Below are 20,236 nucleotides of genomic sequence, written 5' to 3'. Positions count from 1 at the left end.
GTATTTTCAACTATTAAATTGAGGTTCGCAATCAACTGGATATAGTGTCTGAGTAACGAAGTAGTATCTTTTTTCTTTAACTCCTAGAAATACTAATAATATTTAGGGGCGCGTGATCTGGGATATCACTCGATTATTAATTAACATATTCTGTGTTTTATTATCAGTGATGTATTTATCATGACAGTTTATAATTATTAATCATACTGTTGCAACTGTCTCCTGTCCAGCCATTTTCACACTCTGTGCTGTTACAATGACCAGTTAGATCATCACATCCAGGTTCTTTACAATGACAAATTTGCTCACATTTGTTGCCAAATCTACTAGATATGCATTCTGAAATGTATAACGTCAAACTGAATGGAATCATTTTGTTTTCTTAATGTTTGAACATAGAAGAATGACACCAGATCGATTTTTTTCAACACAATCTTCTAGATAAACAGGAAAAGGGATCAAGTGATCACATACACGACGCTTATGTTAAAGACCATAAACGATAAAGACACAAACATCTTCTGACCGAACGTGACCTGTGCTTGTGTTTTATTACATAAGATTAAAAATCTTAATTAATTAAATAATGAAAAACATATGATAAATATATTTGAATAATTTCACAATTGACAAATAGGAAAATGTTTTAGAAAAAGAAAAATTGTTCTCTCCTATTGCGACTCCATTTAGATTTACAAGAAGTGCGTTCACCTATTGACCCATGTTTCGTTGACAACGGAGAATTCGTAATCAAAAATCTAAACCAAAAGTTCAAACATATCAAACGTTTTGAAAGCTTTCTGACTTTGTACAGGCATTTTGTTACGTCGTAAATGGTGTATTAAACATCGCTTTTATAGCTAGCTAAACCTCTCACTTGTATGACAGTCGCATACATTTTTTTATATTGAAACGATGGCGTTAACAAAATAAACAGACATAATAGGTAAACATGTCAAAATTAGGTGCATAGGAGTCACCATTAACCAAAACAATTATGTAACAAAGAAACACAAAATGGCATATATACAAAACACATTAGCAAACATGAAAGAACAGGATTGTTTATTTCCATATCGCACAATCACAAAATGACGGGATTTTCATGTATAATCACAGAGCCACTTTACATGTCACAAAGAAACACAACAAGGCATATAGACAAAGCACATTAGCAAAAATGAAAGACAAAAGAGTCATTACTTGATTGTATCGTATTGTGCTGTGGATTAGTCGAAAAGATGACTGAAAGGCCAAATATGACTTACATGTCGTCGTGAAACACGTCTTTTGAGAATTTGAATACGATCTGCTTGTGCAACCTAACAAAAACCTACTTTATCGCTTTGGAGCAATGTATGTTATAAAGATAAAAAAAAAAAAGAAGTAAGCATTATCTTTTACATTTCTTGTGATGTTTTAGACCTCTGTACAGCACAATAAATTATAGTCAAGTTCGATTTTGATTGTTTCGTACAGAAAAAAAGACAAATTACAAAAATACTGAATTCAGAGGAAAGTGCAATCGGAAAGTCCATAATCACATGGCAAAATCAAATGACAAAGCACATAAAAAACTGTCCTATTCCTGACTTGACACAGGCATTATAAAATGTAGAAAATGATGGAAAAGAATGTTTGGCCCATATTTACAATGAGAAAAAAATTAAAACACTTGATCGCCTCATATGAAACTGAAAGCAATGGAACCATATCAATGAAAATTATTCATTTCCAAAATAACCAATGAATTGTGGTCGATTTGCTAATGCAAATATTCTACTAAACCTATTTTATAGATCTAAATTAAGATACCTGTAACTTGACATTGCACAAGGTCATGTTTTTCTTTGACCATTTATGACGTATTTACACTAAATCCATTGGATGTTGGATGTGTACGGATTATTTAGTCTCATGATTTTTTATTAGTTTAAAGTGGCTTTGAATTTGCTGTCAGATAACTGCGAGTACTCTCAAATCTGTTTCTATTGTCTTTTTGTTGTCGGGATGTACAAGTACCCGACCACGTCCACTTGTATTTTTGTCCATCTGATAAGTTAAGCCTTTTTCAACTGATTTTTATAGTTTGTTCTTATGTTGTACTGTTATACCACAGTCCCAGGTTAGGGGGAGGGTTGGGATTCCGCTAACATGTTTAATTTCGCCACATTATGTTTGTATGTGACTGTCCCTAGTCACTATGCAGGAGCCTGTAATTCAGTTTTTGTCGTTTGGTTATGTGTTTCATTTTTGTTTTTTGTTTATTCTTTTTTCATATAAATAAAGCCGTTAGTTATATCGTTTGAATTGTGTTACATTGTCATCTCGTGGCCTTTTATAGCTTACTATGCGGTATGGTCTTTGCTCATTGTTGAAGGCCGTATGGTGACCTATAGTTGTTAATTTCTGTATCATTTTGGTCTCTTGTGGATAGTTGTCGCATAGGCAATGATACCACATTTTTTTATACAATAGGTTATTCATAAAGGTTTTCGCTAAAATGATAATGTATATAAACTAGTTAAAAACTCTGATGACTATGTTGAACGCATCTATCCCATCGTACCTGAAATTAAGGGTTTCATGGGGTTCGTGTAGTTTAGTTTTTAGTTTTCTATGTTGTATTTTGGCCATGACGTTGTTAGTCTATTTCGACTTTTGATTTTGAACGTCCTTTATGTATGTTTTCGCCTCTCTATCATAAAGCTTTTGATGTATTCGTTTAAGTTCTTGGTCATCGGTAATATGATATATTCAAATATTGGTTTACTCTGATTACAGTTTACCTTTAAGATATATACGACAGTTAACAATTTAAAAAAAATGTAGGACTAGAGGTAAAGTGAATTAAATGATATCACCTTTGTAAATTCCATAATCTCCTCAGAATAACACGGATTAAGATAATATTCGGGTTACAAACTAGCACTGCGGAAAACACATCAACTATAAAAGGAAACATAACAACAGAAACTCTGGATTGCAACAATAACAAAAGTCATCATACATAGGAACAAACTATTCGATAACTACTGCGATATTCGTGACTTGGTACATTACATTTTCTGACAATAATGGTGTATTGACCCTGGCTTTTTTTTTTTAAATTCTGAACATATTTTATCATTAGACAACTGTTTCATCAACCCTAAGTTTTGAACCATCAGCACAAAAATATACAGATCTTAAGATGAATAAAACTTAGAAGTGTGAGAAGTTTTAAGCAATAATCATAATTTTTTTTTGAGATATGTCTCGACATGTGAACCCCCTCCTTTTGTTTTTTTTTACCAAAAAACTGAATACCTCTTTAATACAATTTTGAATCATCAACAAAAAGTATACAGGTCTTACGATTAATATAATTAAGAAGTGTGTAAAATTTTAAGCAATAATCATTAATCGATTTTGAGATACGGCGCGACATTAGAAAAACACACCCTGTTTACAAAGTCCCGTAATTAAAAACGTTTAAATATTTTTTTCACAAAACAAAAAAAACCAATTCGTTATTTCATAAGAAACAACTATGTAAAGTTTCATGAAATTTGAATAGGTGGTTCTCAAGTTACAGTGCGACATGTGGACGCGGACAGAGAGAACGACAGACGGACATTTGTTTACCATAATACGTCCCCGTCATAATTTCGAGAGGCATATAAAAACTGGAAAAAATCATTTTTCTTTCCCCCTATTTTAATAAAGCATAAATGAAACAAAAATATATGATTTTTACGTGAAGTTCATTTGAAATTGAAATTCAGGACACTGTTTTTTTAATTTTTTTTAAGATATTTAATTTATAATCACCTGTTACATAAACCCTAAGTTGCCCAGGGAATCAACTAAGGGTCCCCGATTTTTACAGGCTTATTTGTCGGGGAGAAATCCAATGAACTCCCATTTAGAATATTTACAAACATTTTTTTTTATATACTAGTCAACAAAAGAAACAATACACGACTTTAGAATAGTTTATCAAAAAGTAATAAAAATGAAACAAAATGAGATACACCATTTTCCAAAGCTTTCATTTGCAATGTAGCACATTTGATATTGAAAATCAAAACCTTTCGGAAAGTAACTTAATTCCGTGTAAACGACAGCTGGTAAACGATCATAGGGTGCAAATGATGTTTGCGGAAAGTTGGACACAAAATCGACACACAATTTTCTAGGCACCAAAATGAATTTTCAAATTTATTTAAAAATATTCAATATGCTAATCAAGTTATGTTCATGTTCAGTAGCCTTTAGCATAGTCGTCCGGCGTGAAAAAGACGATAACTCAATTTTAGAATTTAATATTTTTGGAGACGGCATATTTCGGAATTGCATGCTTTATCATCACGATTTTGTCTTTGGCCGTCGACGACAGAACGGTTGCTACATTCTTTGATAAAAAGGATATTTAACAAGCCAGTATTATCAATGTATTATCGTGGTATCGATATATGATAGTAAGTTAGATACCTGAATAAATTGTAATTTTGGCAAGGACAATTTATCACTTCCCCCAAAAACATGATTTTGTCAAATATCACTTATCGGCATCTCCGTGCGGCAAACCAGATCAATTTCCTGATGAGATGATCTTTACTACAGCATTCTGATTGTTATTAATTGCTACATATTAACACCTTTTTAAATCAATGTTTTATTACATTATCCACAAATGTGAGTAACATTCAAAGTCGAGTTGTCGTTCGTAGTGTATAGTTTGTTCCAAACCATTGTTTGTTTCTGGTACAGGTTGGCGATTGTTTATCAACAATAAAGTTGTTGCAACTAAAACACTTTTATCTTTAGTTTGGGGGTTGTGGGTGTGTGGGTGTGTTTTCTTTCTGTCTTATTAGTAATTGTTTATAAAAACAAAATGTTTTTAAATGCATTTGGAAGACAGGATTGTCATGTAATTGTTATTTCCCTTGTTAAAAAATAGAAATTACGTGTTTTATATTTAACGATTGACATGACACTTTTCAGTACATATGTGTTAAATAAATAGATTTTGCTGCTTTGAATTCATTTGTTTAAGATAACTCTTTATGTTCTAAAGTTCAATGTTTGCATCGTTGCTTATCATTTTTAATCTTTGTTGAAAGACTTAATCATTTTATATAAGTTGTTAAGAAATATATTGGTTATTAGCCGACCGTGCAAGGGCTGTGTAACCAGTCAAGGTCGTTAAAAACTTCCAATTTATTGTTGATTGAAAACACTCAATGACGCTATACATGACTGCCTAGGCTAAAGCTGTATATGATTGATGACAACATTTAATGATTGAGATGTTAAGTCACTTCAGACGTTCAGTCTCACCATGGGATGCTGTGCTCTGCGAATGCGTTCATAATTATTGGCTTAATTTCTCTACTTTTTGTCTACATAATAAAAATGTACTTATTGAATCAATTATATATTGTTTTCATTTTTTAAAATTTCGATAGCGCTATTACATTCGGCATCTATCGTCTTTTTATTTATCAGTTGTCAAATTATACCAATCTGTGGCCTGCATCCCTTGCATAATTGCTAATTTTACATAAATGTCAGACCCTACTCCCTTGTTTCTTTCATGGCTTTCAGTTATTTGGTGGACAGGGGGAATTGATTCCCAGTTCCCTCCCCAAACTCTTACTTCACTCCATATTCTGTTCCTCTGCACTCTTATTTTTTTCATCAACATGAATTATCTCTGTTTTAAAAACACTTTTGTCACGATTAAAACCACACTGCCTGAAGCTTTCATGCATCAAATTCTCATCTCTATTCCTTTCATTCCATAGTTCCCATAAAAACTCTGTCCACCCCCTTATCCGTGTCGCACCTATTAACAACCCATCATTTGGCGACAAATTGTATTATACTACCTGATTTGCTTCCTTCATTAAAAATAACGAGTCAGATTTGTATGCTTTAATAATGGCCATTTTTTTCACACACATCGTTTTTAACTCCCATGCGGTTTTTTTAATATCAACTATATGGCATCAACGCACACAATACAAACTATCTTTTTCACAAAACCACAAAAATTACATATACATATTCCGAGTTTTTATTAAAATTTACTTTGCGAGCCGAAAGAGAGGAATTAATTAAAAAACAAGATGTTTTAAAAATATACTATAGCTGATGAGCTACCCTCTTCGTGTACCAAGATTTATCTCTCCTGGGATTTCAACACATTGAGATTGAGATTGAATTGTCTCTGTTTGATAACAGCCAGTACCAAAGTACAATTATTTTGTTTTTAATTTTTTTTGTATTGATTAACAATAGTTAAATAAAGGAAAAGATAAAACTTTCAATTTCCAGGTCTCACAAAGGCTTTTTCACCTATTATTGTACTTTTACATTAAAAACTCAAATTAAGGTGAAAAGGCTACATATTGTAACTAATGAGTTGAAATATCGGTGTTTTTTTTTTTTTAAGTTTTGGTAAAAAAAGTGATTTTTTAAATCTGAAAAAAATGCAAAAAAAAAAAAAAGAATGTTTTCGTTTCAAATCAATGTTTTAGATATGCAAACAACACACTGTAAATTTTAAAACTTTCGGATTAGTTTTAAGATTGTTCACTTTACACATTCTGTCAATGGTAAATCATTTGATTATGTTTACATTTTAACAATTTCTTGTAGGGCCGAACTTTGCCAGACAAATAAACAAAGAAACTGATTTTTAAAACAGAATTAATGGCAAACATTGTCTTTATATTTTAATGAGGGGTTGACATCATTAGCTGGAACTTCTGTTTTTAAAATTGTCGTTTTATGTAAATTTTGTCAAAAATTTTGAATTTCGCAAAATGACGTCAAGAAAACATTTGTTTTTCATTTTTTAAACGTTTTTATATTTCCATGGTCATTAAATATCACTACCTTCAATATTGGTTCTATACACAGAAAACGTCATCTTTAATTTGAAAAAAAGTCGTGTATCGTTTCTTTTGTTGACTAGTATAAAACTATTACCTATCTTTTGTTGAAATGTTCATGTTATATTGGATCTATATATTTATATCTCAAAACAAAATATAATCATTTGAATTAAGTATTCGTTCTTTCTGTATTTTTTTTCTCTCAAGAGAACTGCCTGTATTTATTGTAAGCAATTAATTAGGACTTCAGCCCGTTCTTTTGTTATGTTAATTTCTATAACATCAAATTTCTGGTCGAGTAATTTTTTGCTCCCTGCAACTCGTTGAAAATTGTATTAAAGGAAACACTGTTCTTTTATATATTTCAGTTATTATTCAGGCGGTTCGTGACTTTTTACAATGGACATTTAGGTTCACAGTCAACTGGATATAGTGTCTGAGTAACGAAGTAGTATCTTTTTCTGTTATTCTAAAACTCGTCAATAATATTGAAGGGCGCGTGATGTGGGATATATATTAACCGATAATTTTTTCCCATTCTGTGTTTTATTATCAGTAAGGATTTATCATGACAGTTTATAATTATTAATCATACTGTTGCAACTGTCTCCTGTCCAGCCATTTTCACACTCTGTGCTGTTACAATGACCAGTTAGATCATCACATCCAGGTTCTTTACAATGACAAATTTGCTCACATTTGTTGCCAAATCTACTAGATATGCATTCTGAAATGTATAACGTCAAAGTGAATGAAATAATTTTGTTTTCTTAATGTGGGATCATAAAAGAATGACACCAGATCGATTTTTTTCAACACAATCTTCTAGATAAACAGGAAAAGGGATCAAGTGATCACATACAGGACGCCTATGTTAAAGACCATAAACGATAAAGACACAAACATCTTCTGATAGAACTTGACCTTTTTGATATTGTTATAACATAATATTAAAATTATTTATTATATGTTGACAGAAAAACTCATATATTTTTGAACAATTTTCACAATTGGTGAGTAAGAATAAATCTAAATGAACATTTGTTTCTCCTATCGTGACCCAATTAGGTTTATAAGAAAGGTTAATCCGAGTATGTAAATTAGTCTATCATCCATTGTTCTTTGGTAATTCAAGAAATTTATATTTTTATTCATAAGGTTATATTACTTTACGTCTTGAACAGTAAAAAGTAAAATAATAAAATACCGAGTAATTTCAAAAAGGAAAGTCCGTAATCAAAAGGCAATATCAAAAGTTCAAACACATCCCAAAAACGTTCAAACACATCAAACGAATGGAAAGCAACTATTATATTCCTGACTTGGACAAAGCATGTTCTTATGTCGATAATGGTAGAAAAAATCTGGTTTAATAGCTAGCTAAACCCCTCACTTGTTTTTATAGTCGCATACAATTCTAATATATTGACACTGATGTGTGAACAAAACAAACAGACATAATCGGTAAATATGTCAAAATTAGGTGCATATGATTCAACATTAACCAAAAAAGTTATGATACAAAGTAACACAAACAGGTTACTACAAAATGCATACAATCACATTAGCAAAAAAATGAAAGACAGGGATACAAAAATTCCTGATAGGACAATCACGCAATGACGGGATGTATAAGCACATATTCACGTCACATGTAACAAAGCACATTAGAAAAAATGAAGAAGAATAACGTCTTTACAATCAAAATAGAACTTGATTGTATTCTAATGGGCTGTTGATATGTCGAAAACATGACTGAGAGGCCAATTTTTTTTTTATGTATTTCATATTTCCTATTTAAAACAACTGTACTGTTCCAAATTTAATCTATATTTTTTTGCAGATATGAAAATATGTAGATACTGTATGGATAAAAATGAGAATACAAATGGGGCAGTGTCAAAAAGACAACACACCTACCAAAGAGCAGACAACAGTCATCAATGGGTCTTCAATGCCAATCAGATAATCCTCCACAATAGATCAAATGACTTATAAATTAACCAACTTAGGTAACCGTAAGCGTTCAACAGTTAAAAAAATCTGATGTAGCATTGTTAGCGTGCAAAAGGCCCCGAAATGCCAAATATAAAACAATTCAAACGAATAAAAACTAACGGCCTAATTAAGATTCCACTAAAGTCAAAATATAGGACACTACAAAAATATCTAAACTTTGACTTTTTTTTTTTTTTTTTTTTACCTATTATGAATAAAGTATTAAACTATTGGAACATGTGTTCATTTCAGCATACTCAACATACACACACTGTCAAAATTGTAAATAAGCTTGAAATTTTTCTGTTGTGGTTTTGGGAGTGGACACTTAATTTTCCACAAAATCACAAAACAAATAAACGAAAAATAAAACCCCGAACAAATATGGTAAACAGCAACAAGTGACAACCAAACAGTTAAAGGCTCCAGACCAAGGACCGACATACATAGATTTGCCCATGTCAGCTGCTTACAAAGTGTGTTTTAAATTTGAAAATAATTGAGGAATGAAAACAATTACCGATAATTTTTTTTTATAAAATTCATATTTAAAATCTATATGTAAACTGACGAGAAAACACTCCAAGGAAAATAGAAAACGGAAAGTCCTTTATAAAATGGTAAAAATCGATAGCTAAAACTCGTCTAATGTTTAGAAAATAATTGTCATAATCCTGACTTCGAACAGACATCTCCTTACGTAGAAAACGGTTGATTAAACTTAGAGGAGTCAAATTAGAGTATAAGTATTTAGAGACGCCCCAATGGGTGTGATATCAGGTTATTTAGTTTATATAATTTTGAATAGTTGATATTTATGTGTTTGATATCAAGAAACATGTCTTTTAAAAAATCAAATAAGAATTACTCATGCATCCCCCCAAAAAACAACCCTTCTATTTTATCGCTTTTGAATAATCTATGATATAATCAAATGAAAGAAAAGAAGAAAGTATTATCTTTTATTAGGTCTTTTCACTTTTCCATGGAAAGACCTATTGATTTTGTTCTGATTATTTTCATCATTATTTTTTAATTCTGCCTAATGTTTCCTTGTGTAGTATTGTTGTTTCATAAGATGTCGATAAAATTTCGTATAGTTTTAAAACTTTACCAAACACTCTGCGTTGTAAGAGTTATATCCTCAAACTTTTTTCCTTGTTATCACTACTCCTTTTGCAACCGTTACTGATTACGGCCAATTTATTTAACCAAATTGCTCATTACATCTTCAGCATTAGGATATTTATTTGGACCGAAGCTTTCCGGACACTCCATATGAGTTATTATCCCTTATGAGTTTGATATACGTAATATACATTTCTAACTAGTAAACCAAAAGTGATAGAGACCAACGGTCTTTTTATTTGAGGTCCATGGTTCAAACAAATGAAAATAAGGTCGTCAAAGCTCAAGGTCATACATGTATTTTTTATTTTGAATTTGGCTTATTTTCACTTATTTCCAAAAACCGTATAATATATCGATACATTATTTTTACTAAATTGATAGTTGCGACATGTCGTAATACGTTAATTTTAATTGCAAGGGTACGTAGATCGTTAAAGTTAGTTTTCTCCCTTTTTATATTGAAAATTACATGTATGTAATGCAGATATATTACCAAGTATAATAAAAACCTAGGGTATATTGCTTAAAGGTACTTAGTCTATGACCTTGAAATGAGCCCAATGTCTCAGTAAAATTTGACGTTATAGATTTTGACCTTTGCTTTAACTTCATATTTAAAGACGATAAAGCCTAGGGACTTTTTTCATTTGGTTGCAATTTACATGACCTTGAAAATACAACTGGAAATTACATGGAGTACAACTGAAGAAGCTTTGTTTGTACTTATTTGATGTACAAGTATAAAGGACCATATATTTTTGGAATCAGCGTCAAATAAACTTTCAAATAATACCGGAAGTGACATTTTTTAGACCGGAAGTTACAAATTATCTTCCTTATTTCAACAAATTTGTTAAATAGAATAAATAACAAAAATAGAAACCATATTCTTTTGGAATCAGCGTACAATAAGTTATCATTGGACACTGTATATGACATAATAAACCGTATTTTAATATTTTCATATCAATATGAATCGTAAGAAGTGGAAAGACCTTTAATTGTTCTCTGAACAATTGGGTTTTAATTTTAACTTTGATGATGTTTGAAACCTATGAACACCACAATGAAACATAGTCAAGTTCGACTTTGATTGTTATTGAAAAGACGTTTGGCCCATTTTTACCTTAAAAGATATATTTTCAAATTTGAATTACAATGCGATAAAAAATTAAAACACTTGACCGCCTCTTTGAATCTAAAAGCAATACAACATTATCAATCAAAACTATACATTTCCGAAATAACCAATGAATTGTGGTCGATTTGCTTATGCAGATATTCTACTAAACCTATTTTATTCTAAACTAGGCAATAAAAGATCATTGAGTATGTTTTTCACTAAACAGATATGTTTTCTCAACCTCTTTATCTATGTTGAAAGCATCTATTCCATCGTACTTCAGATTTCGGTTTTGATGGGGTTCGCGTAGCTTAGTTTTTAGTTTTCTATGTTGTTTGTTGAGTATCGGTTATATAATATATTCAAATATTGGTTTACTCTGATTATAGTTTACCCTTAAGATATATACGAAGATAAACTAAAAAAACAAATTTGAAGGACTAAAGGTATTTTAGTAAAGGTAATTAAATGATATTCCCTTGTAAATTCCATCATTTCCTCAAAATACGGATAAAAAAATTTATCCGGGTTACAAACTAACACTGCGGAAAACACATCAACTATAAGAGGAAACATAACAACAGAAACTCTGGACTGCAAAAATAACAAAAGTCATCATACAGAGAAACAAACTATTCGATAACAACTGCGATATTCGTGACTTGGTACATTACATTTTCTGACAAAAATGGATTGAACCTGCATTGTGGCTCGCCAAACATCCAACCTATATTGTAATAATAAACAAATATCTCTTTAAAAAAAACACAACGTGACATAGGGTACAAACAAAAGCAAGAACACTCACGAGCATATTGAAATAATATAAAACATATCCAACTAAGTTAGACATCAGGTGACTTTTGTGACGTATAATAGCCGCCATTTTGTATTATATTTCCCCGTATAAAATGCATATATGCTTCAATAAAGTTTAATTTTCTCATAAACCTGATCCGTTTTCTTACTTTTGCAAATCAATCCTAGATATTCAAACATATTTCTATCAAACAATGTTGGTCCTAACAGTTTAATTTTTGATTAAATTCGGTCAAATCGGAATCGTAAAACATGCACTTTTTCTCGTCATTTCTCCTTTGACTCAATGCTTAATTACCGATACCTATGTCTACTTTTACAACAAATAAAGAAATTCTGTAAATAAAAAACAAACTTTGCAAATCGATTTAGTATATTCAAACATATAGCTGGCGAAGAATACTACTTAAACAGTTTAATTTCAGGGCAAATTCAGTCAAACATCGATTTAAAAAAGGGAATTTTCCGAGATTTTTCAAAATGGCGGCTGATGTATCATATGGAAATGTTGCATCAAATCAATGATTTCTATAGTAAGACTTTCCTAGAGTATATTTAATTTTTCATAAAGAATCTCTGATGTTTCTGTTATTTTCCTTTAGTGATATTTCGATATTTGATTTCAAAATTTCTTAATAAAAAAAATTTATTTTAAGTGTGACACGGGAACATTTATTTTGACAGATATTCATCCAGGAGTTATTGTTACCATTAAATAGTTTACAATATCTATAATAAAAAAAAATCTCTTCTTTTTTTAAAGGTGTTTTTCAAGTTTTCTGTATATTTTATCTTTCTTTAGAAATATATTTATACATTCCTTTTAGAACAAAAAAAATGTTTTCATCCTAAGAGAAAAACAAAACAATGTCCAATTATAAAGGATAAATTTTCTATCCCTTTAAAATTTCATTCCTTGACCGAACAGGGGAAATCTAACTTGGGTTATAATGTTACATCATAATATATTGTCAGGTAGATGTGCAAACCAAAAGCAACCAGGTGACATTTAACATCCTGTCATTGTGTATACATGTATTACCAGAGTTTAAATTTTGTGATATACGAAAGTTTTATAAATGTACAAATAAATATCTTCTCCTTCCCGTGTCAAATCAGAAGAAGTTTGTTTCATAATAAACTTTAGGAAAATATGAATATTATGAAAATTTCTTTAAAAAAATATTTTTTGCTTAAAAGGCATTCAAATATTTATATGTTTCTATAATTATTTCAAAGAAATATTCTGATTCAAATTTTAATTTAAATGAATTTCGATCATTGAATATGATTTTATTGTTATTTATTTTTTAATTCAATATTTAAAGCTAAATCCAGGCAATGAATCGGTAAAAAGTTTAAATTGTGTAAAAAAAAATTGTATACGTTCCAACAGAGACGTATAATACGATTGGTCTGGTTTTAACAATATTATATACCCGATAATATCTATCGATAGAGTTATCGGTCCTGAATAGGACTGATATAGTTGGGTATGATACATAACAACATGTAAACCGAAGGATAACAACGGACATCTCCGTTTAACGACAGCAAAAAGTAACATCACAAAAAGACATCACAAATTGTGCATCACACGAATAGTTCAATGCTACAAAAAAGTGCCATACATATTATCTTGAAATGCATACAACGTTATAGAAAAGATAAAAAAAATCTAAACAATTTTCAAATTACTAGTTCAAATAATTATCACGATTATGACGTTCTTTATAAAGGCTATTTTTAATTGAATGCTGTGATGACGTCTTGAATGTTAGACCTAACACAATACTTCATACAGACTATTTTCACCATTAACTTAAGCCTAGTATAGATTTATGATGTCAGTTGAGTTAAGTTAATAATGCAGTGAATGGTTTTTTTTTTTATTAATATATATATGTATGTTGTGTACAAGTTATCATTTTGTACAAATTATAATTTGTACAAAAAAATTATACAAATTATAATTTGTATTTTGACTTTGTATAAATTGTATCTAGGCGTAATTGTGGAATCTGGAGACTTATTATTAATTTTAAAAGGATATTTATGTCTTAGAGGTAAATTTGAAGCTCTGAAAGACACATGTTTATTTACAGCAACGGTTCTTGAGCTTCAACTTTCGCTATGTGAAGCAGTTAAACAACCTTAAAAAACAGGTTGTCAGGGGTTTCTTTAAGTAAATGCATAGGTGGGTACAGTACTTTTAAATGTAAAAATGTGGAAGTAAAAAGATTTTGAGCCATCCCAATGCCATCTCAACCGAATGATAAAGAATTATTTTAGTATTTTAATAAATACGGTAAATTGTGTGATCATTTATTAGCATTTATGTACTTTGTATCTGATTTTGGCATCAAAATACATATTATGAAATATTGTACAAGTTATAAGTAAATTTTCGTCAAGTTTTGTATAAATTGTAATTTGGACAGGCACTTTTTGTACAAATTATAATTAAACAATAATTTGTACACAACATATATATATATATATATATTTATCATATATTTAGTACAAAATACAGCTATTTTGTATATCTAATAAAGGTTCGTTTTTCCAGTCTGTATCACCTACCCTGTATAGTGGAGCGGCGGAGAGGACAATTTTAGAAATTTAAATTACCTAAATAACTCATGGGATTTTAATAGCTCATTGGAAAGCTGAAATCCTGTACTTTTTGAAAATATGTGTCGTCAATATCAAATCTGGTACAATAATATCGAAAATCAAGGTCAAAGGTCATCACTTAAAAAAATCCTACTTTCATCTAGAGAAACAATACCATTGATATTTTTCAAAATTAATAATCTATTCAATAAATTATACGAGTAGTATTATGTAGAAAAACGTTAGTTCATACAAAATCTTTTTTCATATTTGCACATGACGTCAGAACAACGTTTTATTTAACTTTTTTAAAGGTAGTCCATGGTAAATACAAATTTTAATGCCTAATGGAAAACAGGAACATATTGACATTGATAATTGACATCGACAAATAGCATTTCTTGAATACTTTAATAGTTGAAAAGTTTTCAAAGAGTATCTGAAATGCATGGCAAATAAATCAAACCAATTATGCAGCCATGAAAAAATTCGTTTCAGTTTTCAAGGATTCGACGTGTCACTGAGTTTTCTTAAAATGAATTCAAACTATCTCAATACAAGATACATTTTTATTTAATATACCGGAAGTGACATTTTTTAGAACGGAAGTTACAAATTATCTTCCTTATTTCAACAAATTTGTTAAATAGAATAAATAACAAAAATAGAAACCATATTCTTTTGGAATCAGCGTACAATAAGTTATCATTGGACACTGTATATGACATAATAAACCGTATTTTAATATTTTCATATCAATATGAATCGTAAGAAGTGGAAAGACCTTTAATTGTTCTCTGAACAATTGGGTTTTAATTTTAACTTTGATGATGTTTGAAACCTATGAACACCACAATGAAACATAGTCAAGTTCGACTTTGATTGTTATTGAAAAGACGTTTGGCCCATTTTTACCTTAAAAGATATATTTTCAAATTTGAATTACAATGCGATAAAAAATTAAAACACTTGACCGCCTCTTTGAATCTAAAAGCAATACAACATTATCAATCAAAACTATACATTTCCGAAATAACCAATGAATTGTGGTCGATTTGCTTATGCAGATATTCTACTAAACCTATTTTATTCTAAACTAGGCAATAAAAGATCATTGAGTATGTTTTTCACTAAACAGATATGTTTTCTCAACCTCTTTATCTATGTTGAAAGCATCTATTCCATCGTACTTCAGATTTCGGTTTTGATGGGGTTCGCGTAGCTTAGTTTTTAGTTTTCTATGTTGTTTGTTGAGTATCGGTTATATAATATATTCAAATATTGGTTTACTCTGATTATAGTTTACCCTTAAGATATATACGAAGATAAACTAAAAAAACAAATTTGAAGGACTAAAGGTATTTTAGTAAAGGTAATTAAATGATATTCCCTTGTAAATTCCATCATTTCCTCAAAATACGGATAAAAAAAATTATCCGGGTTACAAACTAACACTGCGGAAAACACATCAACTATAAGAGGAAACATAACAACAGAAACTCTGGACTGCAAAAATAACAAAAGGCATCATACAGAGAAACAAACTATTCGATAACAACTGCGATATTCGTGACTTGGTACATTACATTTTCTGACAAAAATGGATTGAACCTGCATTGTGGCTCGCCAAACATCCAACCTATATTGTAATAATAAACAAATATCTCTTTAAAAAAACACAACGTGACATAGGGTACAAACAAAAGCAAGAACACTCACGAGCATATTGAAATAATATAAAACATATCCAACTAAGTTAGACATCAGGTGACTTTTGTGACGTATAATAGCCGCCATTTTGTATTATATTTCCCCGTATAAAATGCATATATGCTTCAATAAAGTTTAATTTTCTCATAAACCTGATCCGTTTTCTTACTTTTGCAAATCAATCCTAGATATTCAAACATATTTCTATCAAACAATGTTGGTCCTAACAGTTTAATTTTTGATTAAATTCGGTCAAATCGGAATCGTAAAACATGCACTTTTTCTCGTCATTTCTCCTTTGACTCAATGCTTAATTACCGATACCTATGTCTACTTTTACAACAAATAAAGAAATTCTGTAAATAAAAAACAAACTTTGCAAATCGATTTAGTATATTCAAACATATAGCTGGCGAAGAATACTACTTAAACAGTTTAATTTCAGGGCAAATTCAGTCAAACATCGATTTAAAAAAGGGAATTTTCCGAGATTTTTCAAAATGGCGGCTGATGTATCATATGGAAATGTTGCATCAAATCAATGATTTCTATAGTAAGACTTTCCTAGAGTATATTTAATTTTTCATAAAGAATCTCTGATGTTTCTGTTATTTTCCTTTAGTGATATTTCGATATTTGATTTCAAAATTTCTTAATAAAAAAAATTTATTTTAAGTGTGACACGCGTACGGGAACATTTATTTTGACAGATATTCATCCAGGAGTTATTGTTACCATTAAATAGTTTACAATATCTATAATAAAAAAAAATCTCTTCTTTTTTTAAAGGTGTTTTTCAAGTTTTCTGTATATTTTATCTTTCTTTAGAAATATATTTATACATTCCTTTTAGAACAAAAAAAATGTTTTTGTTCATACAAAATCTTTTTCATATTTGCACATGACGTCAGAACAACGTTTTATTTAACTTTTTTAAAGGTAGTCCATGGTAAATACAAATTTTAATGCCTAATGGAAAACAGGAACATATTGACATTGATAATTGACATCGACAAATAGCATTTCTTGAATACTTTAATAGTTGAAAAGTTTTCAAAGAGTATCTGAAATGCATAGCAAATAAATCAAACCAATTATGCAGCCATGAAAAAATTCGTTTCAATTTTCAAGGATTCGACGTGTCACTGAGTTTTCTTAAAATGAATTCAAACTATCTCAATACAAGATACATTTTTATTTAATATAGTTAATGGAGTTTGATATATTACTCAATTAGTGCCAGCGTGTTGTAGAACAAATTCCTAAAATTGAGACATGACCGTTATGATATCTATGATGAGTTTATTTTCATACCAAATGAAACGTCGAAACATTATAGCAAATTAAAATAAAGTTACCAAATATTACAAGAACTATTTTCATGGTATTTCATTACAACTACCTACATTTTGACAAATAACATAAATTAGTGCAAGGAAGACCCTGCTCCTTGCAAACACGTGCTGCCTAGCATGTTTCCCCCCTTACTAGATCTTGTAGAAAGTCCGATGCCATTTGTCCCTCAAAGAAAACTGGCTCTAACGTGTCATGTTGCGCAGTTTTCCAACAGAGGCACATGGGGAGCCATTACCTCGGTTGACTAGATTTGCCGACAACCAAACTTTGCTTTGCCACATTGTACGTAGTACGTGATGCTTAAATACGAATTAACATGCTGAAAGCTTTTCGGTTGAATTGTTTAACACTGTCTTATCAGGGCCTTTTATAGCTGACTGCGGTGTGGCCATTTGGGCTTTGCTCATTGTTGAAGGCCGTAAGGTGACCTAAGGCTACATGATTACCGAAACGGCTTGGTTTTGTCCTAAAGAGGTTGAATACCGACTTTTAACCGATTCCAAAAAAAAAACTTGAAGTGAAGTCACATTAACCCAGAGCATAAACGACCGGCATAATAAGACTTTAAATGGAGTAATTATGTTATTACAATTTGACACTAGGCACTCTGCGAGAGTAGCACATTTTCTCCGAATGTCATGCGAAATATTCATCGATACTGAAGAAAATGTTTCAAAAGACTTTGTCAAGAGACAAGTAACAAAACTTATCAAATAGGTTAACAACATTGCTTCTGACATTTCCAACGATATGCATTTGTACTTGGTTATTTGCACGATAATAATCCCTAGATATATAAAAATTTTCAATTTTTTGTCATAAAATTGAGACTGCTTCATAAAGTATATGCATACCGATTTGTCGTTGGTTTTGGTGGAGCTACATGTACTTTAGTCGGCTTTTATCTCAACCATTTTTAATTACGCTTTGGTGTTATTCGATGTCTTAACAGCGTCTCCATTGAAAATACAATGCTAGATTGATATCGTCCTTGTTGAGCAAAAAAGGTAATGTCCTCGTAGTACCTCTCAAGTTTAGCCTTATGTTTAGAGGAACTACAGTATGTCTTACTTATTTTATCTTTATTTTATCAGGTAAAAAAGACTGATACCTTGTCAAAAGTGTTGATTAAACAAGAGACTTTTTGTCAAGAATATGGTCATTTTTGGCATCTAGCGGGACCCGTTTAATGCGGGGTTCACACATTGCCGATTATTGCTCCCGATTGAGATCAGACAGCAATACGACACGAAAAGTGAAAAAGTCGGATTAGTATCCTCAATTATCTGGAATGTCCTATCATTGTCTGAACGCATTCGTTTTAGTTCGTAACAGATTCCTACGGATCGGGAAGGGTCCGAATAGTTCGGCAAAGCATCCCGACAGTTAGGTGCGTCCAGTAACATTCGGGGCAACTCAGCCGATTTTGTCTAGTCGGATTACAATCGTGGCTATGTCGTGACAGATTCCGCTGTATCGGATCGAATTCCAAACAATGTCTTGTGTATTCTGGACGGTGTCCTGTGGAACGGGAATGATCCGGAGTAATTTTTCATAATTGTTTTTCTGCCGATTGAGTCCAGATTGCATCCAGATCTTGTCGATTGCGAACCGTTTTTTGCCGAAACCGTTCCGAAACAGTCCCGTTATTAATACGAAATTCGTCAATGATACCCACGTCAGAGTCCCGACAATTACAGAATACAATACGACTGAGACCAGACAAAGCCGTTTGCAATGCGATAGAGCGGACTATGATAGGATTACGTTCCGACAGTACTTGATCATCCCGAATATGCCGACAGTTTTCGAACGAATAACTTCCGTCAGCGTCGGTTCACTGTCCGGTCACTGTCTGATCTCAGTCGGATAACATTCGGTAGAGTCGGGACGCAGTCGTGACAGACTCGGTCGAATTTTACCTGGCGAAAAATACAAATCGGATTAGAAGCGGATTCAGAACGGTATTATCGGGACTAATTCGCTTAGAAACGGTTGAATATCGGTGCTTCCTGAATACTATCTGATTGTTGTCGTGATCAAATTATTTTTTTTACAAATTTTAATTTAAGTTTGAATTTCCATCCACGATTCACAGGATCTTGATCAGACTTTTAATAAATTTTAATCGGGAATGGTCCTATCAAGAACGGTAGTAAAAATCGTGAATGTGTGACCCCAGCTTAAACGAGATTGTTAAATTGTCCATGTAATTGAATAAAAAAAACAAATCAAACACACCTGAAAACCAAACGAACCCTAAAATGAAATTCACTTTCCCAGTTCAATTCAACAAAAACGAGTATACAACAATACCAAACAACATAAATTAATCACAAGGCTTTGAAAATTATAAAATGAACAAGAAATATGCTTAAAAACTACTACAAATGACCTTCGCTAAATCGCTGAATGTGTGAATATAACTAGAAATCACAACAATGTCGGTAAATCTGTGACAAATATTCGGACTTGAAATCTGGATAAAAAGCAGATATTTAGTCAAATATTTACATTTTTAGGAATTAACTTCAAAAAGTTAATCGGGTCGATTGAAGTAGTATACGGCGGCTTCATTGTTGTGCTTTTAAAATAA

General features: G+C 31.1%; 1 protein-coding gene across 1 annotated transcript in view; it reads right to left on the bottom strand.

Annotated features, from left to right (window-relative positions):
• LOC139516972 (receptor-type tyrosine-protein phosphatase alpha-like) overlaps nt 1–20,236 on the bottom strand; it is a 146,378-nt gene that overhangs the window by 114,197 nt on the left and 11,945 nt on the right. The window contains exons 2-3 of the mRNA XM_071307463.1: nt 7,483–7,614; nt 208–339 (exon numbers count right to left, since the gene is read on the bottom strand). The gene's annotated coding sequence lies outside the window, so the exon portion shown is untranslated. The remainder of the gene's footprint in view (nt 1–207; nt 340–7,482; nt 7,615–20,236) is intronic.

The sequence above is a fragment of the Mytilus edulis genome, chromosome 1 (genome assembly GCF_963676685.1).
Source record: "Mytilus edulis chromosome 1, xbMytEdul2.2, whole genome shotgun sequence".
NCBI lineage: Eukaryota > Metazoa > Mollusca > Bivalvia > Mytilida > Mytilidae > Mytilus > Mytilus edulis.
This window is presented reverse-complemented; position numbering and strand designations above follow the sequence as displayed.